We start from the raw sequence: 13,034 nt of genomic DNA on the forward strand, positions 1-13,034 counted from the left end.
TATTTTGTAGGGCAGGACCAAAAGTCGGAACATCCTATCTCAGTTCAAGCCTGTCCCGTCTCCACTGAAGACAGCCCTGGGACCCCATGCGTGTGCTTTGCCTCTGCCCAGCTGGCCCTTTGGGTTTTTGTAACCATGAGCTGAGAGCAGGAACAGGGTCAAACAGAAGCAGCCTGAGGGCCGAGCAGAGAAGAGTCTTTCGGGGAGTTAGAGAGAGACATGGGATACTTGCGGGGTGAAAAGAAAGTGGAGGAGAGACAACACGGGTGTTTTCAGATAAGGGCCAGAATCCCACCTAGGGATGTTCATGAATCACACACACATTTTTTTTTTCATGTATATATGTGTGCATTTTTATCTATATAAGAAATATTTATATTTATAACAAAATTATACATCTCTGTTATACAGAATGATTATATTAAATTATGATATTATATTACATAAGTAAATATTATATTACATAGGTAATATTTAGTGTTAATGTTCTATTAAATACAATTATATTATCTGTAATTTGTAATACTTATATGTATACACATAAAAGATTCTATTCAAACCCAGAATTTTTTTTTTATCCTTAACATTTTTTTTCTTTATTTTTTAAATTTTAAAATCTTTAATTCTTACATGCGTTCCCAAACATGAACCCCCCTCCCCACACACACATATTTGCTTGAAATTACATTTTTGGTGGCTGGACTGTGGCCTTTGTTGCTGTGGTTTGTTTTTTTTTGTTGGTTTCCAACTCTGCTCTGAGGCTAAACTGTTTCTTGGCGCTCAGTCGTGTCCGACTCTTTGTGACCCCATGGACTATAGCCCACCAGGCTCCTCCGTCCATGGGATTCTCCAGGCAAGAATACTGGAGTGGGTTGCCATTTCCTTCTCCATCCCAGTCTACAGAAGAGCTATATTTTTAGACTCTAGTCTTTGGCTTCCCAGGTGGCTCAGTGGTCAAGAAGCCACCTGCAAATGCAGGAGACGTAGAAAACACAGGCTTGATCCCTGGGTCAGGAAGGGTCTCTGGAGAAGGAAGTAGCTTCCCACTCCAATATTCTTGCCTGGAAAATTCTATGGACAGAGGAGCCTGGCAGGCCACAGTCCATGGGGTCACAAAGAGTTGGACATGACTGAGCATGCGCGAGGGGTGGGGGAAGAGTCTCTGACACATAATAGATGTTTGAGAAATGATAGCCACACTGAATTTAAATTAATTTGCCAAGCTTCCTGTTACTTATACCCGGATGCCTGCATCTGAGGTTGAATGGGTGCTGGAGGAGGAGCTAACCAAACAGCCACAGAAAGCACTGAGGGGCAGACTATGGGCAACCTGACTTCAGCAAAAATCCCCAAAACCAAATTGCATCTAGTTCACGGTTGTAGGCAGCAGCTGACAAGAGCCTGGGCTAGTGCTCAGAATATCAGAGCTTGAGCAAAGTGGCTGAATGCAAGGTACCCCCAGCCCCCAGACCCAGAATTCAGATGAACAGTCATCCCTCTGGGGCGATGAGTCAGAGGTACAGGCGGGACTTTTCACCTCGCACGATCCTGGGTGATCTGTCACCCGGAGTCGGCCAGAGAATGTCTTTTCAGCTCTTTATGATTAACTTCTATTTACCATTTTCTATTTTTAGGTGACCTTTGACAAGACCCACTCTTTGAAATAGTCTGGCCAAAGGATTTCAAGAGGTCAACATCTTGTGTTGGGTATTTTATAAAAGGGCCCTTCTTTTCTACATGTGGAGCCCAGCTGGGTGGAGGTATTTTGCTACAGAAGCCAGCCCTGAAATATCCATATAACACATAATCAATTCAAGGCTGGTCCTCGCCTTTCTCACACTTCCTTAGGGGGATTTCTTGGACACGGAGGAGCAGAGGAGGCTTCAAGAAGGGTCAACGTCCTTTCTTCCAGGAACTCAGCACAAAGTCTTGAACGTAAAACAAGAGAATTTCTCTTTAGTTGGCTCATTGTGGTCTCAAGAAGAAATAGGTACTAGCCAGGAATCTCTAAAATCTCTGATGAGGACCAGAACTGGCATCCTCAGATATCTTCAGCTTTGTGGATGTTCAGCGAAGCTTTGAAAATAACTCCTAAAAAGTTTCAGTCCACAAGAATGTCATTGACCTTAAATTTACCCTGTCACATTACCAGAGCTTCCCAGGAGGTGCAATGGTAAAGAATCCATCTGCCAATGCAGGAGACACAAGAGATGTGGGTTTGATCCCTGGGTAGGGAAGATCTCCTGGAGGAGGAAATGGAAACCCACTCCAGTTTTCTTGCCTGGAGAATGCCATGGACAGAGGAGCCTGGTGGGCTACAGTCCAGGGATTGCAAAGAGAGACACAACTGAGCACCACCACCACCACCACCACATTAGACTTCCCTGATGATCCAGGGGAGACTCCATGCCCCTAGTGCAGGGAGCCGAGGTTCGATCCCTGGTCAGGGAACTAGATCCCACATGCCACAACTAAGAGTTCCCATACTGTAACTAACATCTGGCACAGCCAGAATAAAGATTTTTTTTTTTTTAAAGATGAACTAGATAAGAAGACGGCTTCCCTGGTGGCTCAGTGTAAAGAATCCGCCTGCTGATCCAGACACTGCAGGAGATGAGGGTTTGATCCCTGGGTCCGGAAGATCCCCTGGAGGAGGAAATGGCAACCTACCCCATTATTCCTGCTGGGGATAATGCCCAGGGACAGTGGAGCGTGGCAGGCTACAGTCCATGGGGGTCAGAAAGTGACTGGGCACACAAAGAGAAGAAATGAGACCTGAGACTTCCCCAGCCACTTGAGAAGAATGATTCTTCTCTGCACATTTTCAAGAATCCCAGGACAGCAGGCGACCCTACTTCTTATAACTAAGCTAGCAAAGGGCTCTTTGCAAACACAAACACCAGAGAAATATTGTGAACAGATGAATAGACACTTCACTGCCTTTCGTCACAATGGTTTTAAATATTCAACACAGATAATAAGAAACAGGGACTTTGTTTTCCAGCTTGATGTCATTTCAGTAAAAGTTTTCTGTCTACACTTCTGCTGAATATGGTTCTTTTTAAAAATATTTATATGTATGTATTTGGCTGCACTGGGTCTTAGTTTTGGCACAGGATCTCTCTCGTTTTTACTTTTTAGCTGTGGCCTGCAGGATCTTTAGCGGTGGTATGTGGACTGTTAGTTGCAGCCTGTGGTATCTAGTTCCCTACCAAGATGGAACCCAGGCCCCTAGCTACTGGACCAAGAAGGAAGTCCCAATATGCTTCTTTTTGATGCAAAATGGTACATTTTGAGGCAGAGATTACATAGCTACCTGCTGAGAGGGATATTTATACATTACGGCATCCATCCCATGCCTCCGAAGAGCTTCAGGTCACCTTAAGGGGAATCATCATCCCCTCTGAGAATCCATCTGGGGTGTCTTCTTAGTTATAGAAGATACCATAAAGGATATAGAGGCAGAAATCATCTGCAGCCCAGAAGGAACGGGACAGTGGGACCATCTGTGGTCAGCCACAGGGCTCTGAACAACACATACCAGAGGATACAGCCAGCAGTTTTCTAGGGACACACCAGGCCAAAATTCAAGTTTCAAAACAGCAAGCAGAATGGAAAGTATGGTAGCATGCTTCAAGATGGTGCTCAGCAGGAAAGCCAAGGAAAGCTGGGGAAGGACATAGGCCCCCTCAGCACAAAGAAAGGCAGCTGTCAGGCTGTTGTTGGCATGCTAACCCCCCCAGGACCCAGCCATTTTGCACAGCTGCCTTGCTTGGGGACCACAGGTGGAATACACCGAAGAAGGTAACAGCTCAGTGGGGCTGTCATCTTTCAAATAACCATTGGAGACTGGGTAAGGACCAGCTGGGAACCATCTGAGCAGAGGGTGGAGCTAGGCAGGAATTGTCTCCAGCAGTGGTGCTGGTGCGGCAGAAGTGATCAACTGTGGGAATGGTCTGATCAGGCTCACTTTCCACCCGCTCAGCCTACAGAGGCAGGTCTGGATCCTTTCAGCCTTTTTAAATAAAGGCCTGGGAAGTCCTGGCCAGAGCAATTAAGCAAGAAATATAAGTAAGGCACCAAACTGGAACAGGAAGAAGTACAGCTGTTACTATTTGCTGATGACATGAAAACTGTTTCTATTTGCTGATGACATGATTTTATATGTAGAAAACCTTAAAGACTCCACCAAAAAAAAAAAAAAAAACCTATTAGGAATAGTAAACAAATACAGTAAAGTTTCAGGGTACGAAATTAATATACAAAAATCTGTTGCATTTCTAATAATGAACTAGCAGAGAGCAAAATTAAGAAAATAATACAATTTACAAATGCAACAAAAAGAATAAAGTACCTAGGAATAAATTTAACCAAGGAGGTGAAAGATTTGTACACTGAAAACTGTAAAACATTGTTGAAATAAACTGAAGATACAAAGAAATGGAAAGATATTCTCTGCTCATGGATTGGAAGAATTAATATTGTTAAAATGTTCATGTTACCTAAAGCAATCTACAGATTTAATACAATTCCTATCAAAATACCAATGACATTTTTCTCAGAAATAGGACAAAAAAAATCCTAAAATAAATATGGACCCACAAAAGACCCCAGATAGCCGAACAACCTTGAGAAAAAGAACAAAGCAGGCGGTGTCATATTCCCTGATTCAAATCATATTACACACCTATAGTAATCAAAATAACATGGCATAGACAGGAAAAGAAAAGAAAAACAGACGTATCATTAATGTAACGGAATTGAAAGCCCAGAAATAAACCCACTCATATACGAACAAAGGAACAAAGAAATCACAATGGAAAAAGAATAGTCTCCTCAATAAATGGTGTTGAAAAAGTGTACAGACACATGCGAAAAAAAAAAATAAAACTAGATCACTATCTCACATCAGCCACAAAAATAAACTACCTCAAACTGGAATATTACTCAGCCCTAAAAAAAATTAATTCTTGCCACTTGCAACAATGCAGATGAACCTCACGGATTATTATGCTAAATGAAATAAGTCAGGCAGAGAAAGACAAATATTTTATGATTTCACTCATATGTAGAATCTAAAAATAAACAAGCAAAAACAAAATAAATGAACGAGTCACACCAACCAAAAACAAACACATAGAGGAAGGGAGACTGGGGTCAATGGGTAAAGGAGTCAGCTGTATGACGACAGATGGAAACTAAACCTTTGATGGTGAGCGCACTATGGTGTATGCAGAAGCGGAAATATAACATTGTACACATAAAACTTACACTATGAACCATTATACACAAATAAATAAGACCCTGGGGTCTTTGACCCTGGCCCCAGGCTTGTGCAGCAACTCGTATCGGTTGCATTCACTTCCATCTCTTTCACAGTTGCCATGTGGTAAGCATGTGAATGGTTTCTAGCTGTAGTGATTTTAGGGGTTGTTGGTACTGAATTTCTCTTGTCTCCGTAAGAATCAGGACTGCCATCAAATGGCCCCATTTTTTTTTTCTTAATATTTATTTTACTTATTTATTTGACTTTGCCAGGCCTTGGCTGTGGCACTCAAGATCTTTGATATTCATTGCAGCGTGAGGGATCTTGTGTTATGGCATGTGAACTCTTAATTGCCGCACGTGGGATCTAGCTCCCTGACCAGGGATCGAACATGGGTCCCCTGCTTTGGGTGCTCCGAGTCTTAGTCGTAGGCCCCATTTTTAGAGGGGGTCTTCCAGTAGTTTCTCTGGGCAGCCAGCAGCAACAGGACACGTACTGCTGGTTAAATACAGTTCCTCCCCAGCTGGATGGCCAAGGACCCAGAGTCCCCAGAACCCACGGGCTGCTAGCATATCAGACCCCCTCTCTTCAGCCTGATGACCACCTAACACGGCCTTACGTGGTGAGAAACTTTGACCCTGAACCTGCCCTTTGGCTGGAAGCTCTCATCTGTCTTTCCACTGGGTCTCAGACGCCACAGCAGCTCTCTCGCATCTTCCTTGTATGTTGTGTGTCTGTCCTCTTAGTGCAATGAAAGCTGCTCCTGGTTCACTCGGGGGACCAGGAGTCAGGTTTCAATCAGATAAGCATGAAGACAAATGTCACATATCTTTTCTCCCTAAAGCAGCACAAAGCAGCCTAAGAAGGGTGGGTGGCGCTGACCTTTGGTGAAACTTCTTAGTCATGCGGGGAGGCCACTTACAGGTGAGTGATGTGGGGCGAAGGAAACGGAAAGCTGTTTGAAGGAAGACATAGGTCAGGCTCTATGGCTTACCTCCCAGCCTCAGGTCATAGACCCACTGCTTTCCACTCCATCTCGGTGAGTCTGGTCCTTAACTCAAAACCACAAACCTGTGCGCATACCAGGTACGCTGGCTGTCCGCAAGAGACCATGAATAAATATAAAAATATTCTGACCTCGCCATCTGCCTTAGCCAGGATTCCCTAAAAAGCAAGAGTCCGTGGCAGAGAGGGCTCAGATGCTTCAAAACTTTGGTTCACGGACGCATGGATGTAGGAGGGTGGGACAAAGAGGAACACTGATATATATACAAGACCATGTGTAAAACGGATAGCTAGTGGGAAGCTGCTGAGAGTTCAGCTCGGGGCTATACGATGGCCTAGAGGGGTGGGATGAGAGAGAGGCTGAAGACACATAGCTAGATGATTTACTTTGTTGTACAGCATAAGCCAACACAATGTTGAAAGTGATTATACTCGAATAAAAACATCAATTAATTAAAAGTAAATAAGAATTTCTAAAAATAAAAAAACTTTGTTAGGAATTAAATCCCCTAAGGATTACAGGAAGTGAGATCAAGGGAGACGGGGGAGGATCAATTCAAGGATACCAGTCTCGGAACTGCCTCCCTTCACTCAGTACAAATACCGGCATTCATTCACGTATCAATATATTTCTTTAATACTCTTCAGTATTATCCAAAAAGCTATAAAATTGGTCCTTGTCCTCGCAGAAGAATCATCGCAATAGCATCTAAAGTCTGCCCGTGTTAGCGTGGGGAGGGGGAGAGCTTATTCATCAGTTCTCGCCTCCCTCTGGTTGAAGGTGCATCCCACAGGACAGGGACTCCCCCGCACTTTCAGCTTGCACGTGTGTGGGCACCAGGCAGGTCTCATGGAGACATCAACAGAGGTGTCCTGTCAAGGGGAGGGAGTGGCGAGTGGGGAGAGGTGAGAGGTGGCCAGTGTGTGATAGGCAAGCACTGCTGGACCCATCTGACGTCCGCTGGAGCCCGTATGCCGTGGCACTGGGACAAGAGACAGGTAAAGCCACGGAAACCTGAAACTCCAGCCACAGGAAGAGTTAGAAGGAGGGGGTTGTAGCAATTGTCTGCAACTCCACATTGGGACCTCTAGAGCCCTGTGTCTCAGTAGCAGCCAGTGCCAGGCCAAAGAACCCAGACTGTCCTAAAGAGATGCAAGTGACAGCCAGCACATACCAGCTCTGGGAAGTGATCAGGATTTCACAGGGCTCAAGGGTCCCCCAGAAACATCTTATACTGTGATTCATCCTTCACCATTTTGGAATCCAGCAAAATGACAGCCCCTCTCCTCCCTTGGAGCCAGTCAATGAGGAAGCCTCACAAGTTTGCAGCCCAGTTCAAGTCCCAGGTCTGCCACCTACTGGCTTTGTGACCTATAAGATTCCTAAACTCTCCAGCCTCAGTTTCTTCATCTGTCAAAGGGGAAATTGTGACAGCCAGTGAGATCATTCAATGGCATGTTTAGCCTGTTGCCTGGCACATGATTTTAAAAAAAAAAAGTACTAGTTGCTCGGTCGTGTCCAACTCTTTCTGACCCCATGGACTGTAACCCATGAGGCTCTTCTGTCTGTGGAATTCTCCAGGCAAAAATACTGGAGTGGATAGCCAGTCCGTTCGCTAGGGGATCTACCAGGGACTCCAGCATTGCAGGCAGATTCTTTTCTGTCTCAGCCACCAGCATACAATAAATTGCCCCTAAATAGAAGCTACTGTGGTTATGAGGCCACCAAACTCTGTGTGCCCCCAGGAGTATTATGTTTCTCTGGGGAAAACTAAGATAGTATGACACTCTGAAAGGGCTCTAAAGCCTTAAATATATCAACAACTGCAGCTATTTTAACATCCCTGGGAGCAAAGAGAAATCTTGGCAGCAGCCAAATGGCCTAAAAGAGAAATAAAATCAAGTAGTAAAATTAGCATCTCATTTTCCCGTCTTCACTCCAGGACGCAAGTGCTCCCCAGCTCCCACACACACCCCCCCCCCCCCCCCCCGGCCAAGAGTGAGTCAGTTCAGGCAGAAGAGAAATGAATCCATCCTGAAAGAATCTGTTCTTCTTGCCCTGCTAACCTTTCTCTTTCAGACTCAGTGTTTTGGTCTCAAGGAGGATGCTTGTGAATGACTAGGCTTACGAAAATGGTCCTGCGTGCTTCAGTTTCCATAAGCACATGCACTCTACTCTAAATGCTCCCACTTTACTCTGCTTTCTGAGGGCTTGAGGTTCTTCTTAGCGCCTGTTTCCTAGCACCAGTGATGGACCTGTCTATCACTGATCAAACTTCAACACGTCATTAGGCCCCCAAATGTCTACAGAGTCCCACATTTGTGCCAGGCCTTGGGGATAAAAAGGGGAGTCTCTAGGGAAAGACTGCTTAGACGGGGAAACACATCACAAAACAGGTGAGCGCAGAGGTTCAAGCATTTGTTCAACAGATACTGCTGAGCCCAGATGATGTGCTAAAAGCTATAGACTTGCTGCCTGCCCTTCAGAAACATGCGATCTAGGGGAGAGGGCCAACACAAGGAGACCAACAGTGTGAAAGGTGGAGTACTCCAATACGCCCTTTCTAGGTAAGTCCAGGAGTCTGTACCAAGATGCAGTGCAATTGAAGCCACTCTGTACTGAATTCCCGGACACACCTCAGTCTTCCTGTCTCTGGGTATCCTCCAAAACACTCCTCTCTCATCAATGACACTTTTACGTTTATCAAATAGGGCACAGATTTTCTTAAGGGTTGATAAGCATTCCCCTACAAGATTCTTTCCTGTCTAGCTAAAAGCCACTATTGAATTACCAAGATATCTCAGTCCCCAGGATCATAAGGTCTGGAGAGAGGGGTGAGTTTCTCCTACCCCACAGAAAGCCTGCCTAGCAAATTTCCTATTTCCGGTCCCCACACTGCCTCTTTCCAGGTGATGACAGTGGCAAAGTCCACTCGGTTCAGGGAACATCCCTCTCTCAATGCCAAGGCTGTATCCATCTAATATTCATGGAGTCTTTGAAGTGTGTCTCTGCTTCCTAAACTAGCAAAAATTACCGAAAGAATGGACAGCTCTTTTCTTAATTATATCAATGTTTGTTGCTATACAATATACCTCGAGAAAACTGCACAAATTCTAAGGCATGTCTGGATGAATTATCTCCAAGGAACACCTCCCTCCCAAGGCAACTATCGTGGTCAACAGCCATGTTTTCCACTGTATTATTACGTTTTATTTATTTATGTTTATTTTTATGTATTTGTTTCCTTGGCTGTGCCAGCTCTTAGTCTGCAGCATGTTGGATCCAGTCCCCTGACCAGGGATCGAATCCAGGGCTCCTGCATGGGAAGCTTGGAATCTTAGTCACTGGACTACAGGGAATTCCCTCCATTTCTTATTCATTCATTTATTTTGGAGTATAATTGCTTCCATTTTATTACATTTTAAAGTCTAGATTATTCTGAGACGCAGAGGAAAGCCAGTGCACATTTGCCAAATGCAGTCCAGCATTTGCATTGCCCTCTCTCCAGCATGGGGCCAAGGCGACGCCAGCATCCTCTTCCTGTGGGCTTCAGCTCTCAGCTCTTTGTGGTCTGCAAGCAGCTGAGCCAGACCTAACACACTCAACTCCACAGCACATGGTCTGCAGGCACTGCACTGGGTAGGTCTGTCCCAAAGGAAATATGGGGTGCAGAGATACTCCCCTCCCCACCTATACAAAGATAGCCTTTATATCTGTTATTACTGTTGTTGTGTGTGTGCGTGCGTGTGTGTTGGCCTCACCGAGCAGGGATCCTAGTTCCCTGACCAGGGATTGAACCCAGCCCTGGCAGTGAAAACACTAAGTCCTAACCACTGGACCACTAGGAAATTCCCACAGCCTTTATATTGTTACAAAGAGCAGCAACTAACTGTTGGCATCTCTGACTTCTCAATTCAATGGCCCATTCGGGTGGATCTCCCTAAAAAAAGGAATGCGTGCTGGCTCAGTCGTGTCTGACCCTTCGTGACCCCATGGACTGGAGCCCACCAGGCTCCTCTGTTCATGGAATTCTCCAGGCAAGAATACTGCAGTGGGTTGCCATTTCCTTCTCCAGGGGATCTTCCTGACCCAGGGATCAAACTCACATCTCCTGTGTCTCCTGCATTGGTAGGCAGATTCTTTACCACCTGGGAAGCTCAAAAAAAGGAATGGTTTCCATCAAAGGTATATTCAAGACCTTACCTCATGCATGATTGAAAACGGCTGAGAGTGCTGAAATGCTCTTCCCCGCCCCCCACCCCCCCATCTCAAAAAGGTTTCAAAGACCTACTATTAAATCCCACTTTCCCCCAGAGGGCTCTGAAGGAAGGAAACTTCTCTCCAGCACGTAGCCAAGGACAGGGATCTTCACTAGGAGATGAGAGCAACAGAAAAGCCATTTCACTGGACCATGGGACAAGCTGCCATATCCACACACACATTCTCCCCTTCAAGATCAGCTCTGGGACTTCTTGGTGGTCCACTGGCTAAGACTCCAGGCTCCGAATGCAGGGGGCCCAGGTTCGATCCCTAGTCAGGGAACAAGATCCCACAGGTTGCAACTAAGAGTTCCCATGACACAGCTAAACAGCCCACTTGCCACAACGAAGGTCAAAGATCCTGCATGCCACAGCTAAGACCCAGTGCTGCCGCATAAATAGATCAATGTATTATATACACATATAGACAGATAGATCAGATCAAGCTCCATCTCTGCTCAGCCTTTTGTGCCCACTCCAGGGGCCGCATCTGGTACATGTCATCTACTTTCTCATATGCCAAACCATCACACGTGCTCTGGTACCTAATGGACATGTAGGGCTCAGACAAAATAATTCACACCAACGACATGCTAAACATCAACTTGGTGTCAGACATGGGGTTAGGAGCTAGGAATGCCAAAGAAAATATGCCTGGAACAGCTAACTGACCAAATCAAGGGAAAATATCATTAACAAAAGCAAAACAAACAAACAAAAAACCTTTAAAATGGTCACTCTCTCCCATTTACATCTCACCTGAAATCCTAATCTTCAATTTACAACTTTATAATTCTCTCCAGTGATGACTAGTTGCAGCGTCATGAACAAAGGATGATAACTCTAGTTGAGGAATAAGCAGTAGAAGGAAAGACCCTGACTCCCTGTCAGTGTTTCTGGCAAATTCGTTTTCAAAGGTGCGAAATAGACCGTTCACTTTATCCTCACGTTTGATAATAACAAGAATGCCTAACATCTCTTGAGTCTCTTGGTGAGTACTCTGCTTCATACATCTTCGTATACGTGATCCTGATAGCAAGATGCCTTTCTACATCTTAAAGCCTATATCCTCTGCTCTCAGTGCATCCAGAGAAAAAGACAGTCCCTCTCCCCACAATTTACAGACATTCTGGAATTTCATCTCCCCTGCTTCCAACTGGCCAGTGTCCACTGCTGAACCAACCGTGTATAGAGCGACATTCCCACACCTGAAGTCAGCTCCACCCAAACCACAGGGACAGTAAGTGCAGGAGGGTGAGTGTCTCACAGACAATCAGAATGCTACTACCAGAGGGAGGCGGACAGGAAACAGGAGATGTCTACTGAAGAGTGAAATCCACAGCCTAGCCCAGTTCTCCTCCAGTTACATGCTCAGTCCCTTCAGTCGTGTCCGACTCTCTGCGACCCCATGGACCATGGCCTGCCAGGCTCCTCTGTCCATGGGATTCTCCAGGCAAGAATACTGGAGTGGCTTGCCAGTTCCTTCTCCAGTGATTAAGTATGAAGTGAGTGAAGTGAAGTCTCTCAGTCATGTCTGACTCTTTGCGACCCCATGGACTGTAGCCCACCAGGCTCCTCCGTCCATGGGATTTTCCAGGCAAGAATACTAGAGTGGGTTGCCAGTTCCTTCTCCACCCAACCAGTTACAACAGAGGTTAAAACAAAGTCATCATATGATACAAACTAAGAAGCCCCCAGACTCACAGCCCTGTCTCCCATCCTCTGTGAAGTTTGGTTTTGCAGCCAATACAATCTTGAACAGACCGGAACATTCATCTTAAATAAATAAAGACACAGTTTGATGTAGCAATACAGGGATTCTCAACTTCTGCGATATTGACGTTTGGGGCTGGATGCTTCTTCGTTGTGAGAGGTCTGTTCGGGGCGTTGTAGGATGTTGAGCAGCCTCCTCCATCCTAGTCTCTACCCGCTAGATCCTGTCCCCACCCTAACTCCAGTGGTAAAACTAAAAATGTCTTCAGACGTTGCTAAATGTTTCCAGGGGGGCAAAATCAGCCTCCCAGTTATGAATCTCCATGTTAGAAGGCAAGAGAACAGAAAAGAAGAGTTTTCAACACACCAGGAAGGACAAACCCAAGTTACCTGGTCCATCTGGGTCCCTCTGCGGCCTTGAGGCCTGCCCAGTTGGAATCCTGGGTGGGAAAATTGGGTTACTGGACACTAGGTGCCAGAGACAGAGATCTTCCAGTCCTCTTTTAAAACTGCTCAGGGCTTGTCTCAGAGGTACCAGGGTCTCCCCTCTGATTTAAGTGTTATGGTCACAAATCTTACCCCTTACCGAGTGCTTACTGCATGCAAGTCACCACTGGGTCCGCTTATTTGTATTTTCTTACTTTATTACTACATCAGCATTCCAGTACAGATGTTAGCTTCATTTCACAGAGGAGGAAACTGAAGCCCTGAGAAGCTGCTGCTAAGTCACTTCAGTTGTGTCCGACTCTGTGCGATCCTATAGATGGCAGCCCACCAGGCTCCCCCGTCC

Source organism: Ovis aries, chromosome 10 (assembly GCF_016772045.2).
Source record: "Ovis aries strain OAR_USU_Benz2616 breed Rambouillet chromosome 10, ARS-UI_Ramb_v3.0, whole genome shotgun sequence".
In the NCBI taxonomy this organism is placed as follows: Eukaryota; Metazoa; Chordata; class Mammalia; order Artiodactyla; family Bovidae; genus Ovis; species Ovis aries.